Source organism: Corella eumyota, chromosome 5, assembly GCF_963082875.1.
Source record: "Corella eumyota chromosome 5, kaCorEumy4.1, whole genome shotgun sequence".
Classification (NCBI taxonomy): Eukaryota; Metazoa; Chordata; class Ascidiacea; order Phlebobranchia; family Corellidae; genus Corella; species Corella eumyota.
In genome coordinates, this window is record NC_137494.1 from 11,262,897 (window position 1) to 11,263,768 (window position 872).

An 872-nucleotide genomic window follows, 5' to 3' on the forward strand; every position below is an offset into this window, starting at 1 on the left:
TACAGGGACAATTATAAAATACAATTATATTGACTATTTAAAAAAAATTCTTTTATTTGAATCAGAGTAACGCCTATACGGACTATTTTTCAAAAAAATTAGGTTTTTTGAATTCGTGTATATTTAATAAATCCGTCGTAACTCTCGTGAATATTAATATGATGTATTACAATTATGCGAATAGTTTTTTTTTAACCAGCATGGATTTAATAATATTACCAAATTTAAGTTTAAAATTTGTTTTTTATAATTTTAATACTCTTAGTATATATAGCCTATATATTAAATGGGATAATAGGTCAGCCAACGGCACGAACAAAAAACTATTAATAAAACTAATTTTAACTTAAAAAACGAACAAAAAACTATTAATAAAACTAATTTTAACTTAAGACAATGTTAACAAATATGTCAACGTACTATAAGATAACTTATAGCTTATTGCCATAAAATTAAAAAAAAAAAAAAGTTTATAAAATATACTTTTTTATTTTAATTTTAATATATATTTTTAGTACAAAGTCGATTATGTGTTGGTTGTCAACATTACAACTTATTAAGACTTCTGAGTTACTTTTTTCTATTTTAATTTTAAAATCGACTAGCTAATATTTGTAAAAAACTGTAAATATTTCGCCTTTTTGCTGATACATTTATTCTACCTCTTTAAAGTATGCAGCAACAAAAACGATTTCAAAATCAAAACAAACTGTTACTGATAAGCAACTGGCTATTCAAGCAGAACGTTTGGTTTATTTACAACCTTTAGGCAGATTTAATTTTTGTATTTTTATTTCGTAAACTAGGGCTCTGGGTGAAAAATTACCTGATACAATTTTGTTATAATTTTTTTTTTTCGACCAGTCTTAAAT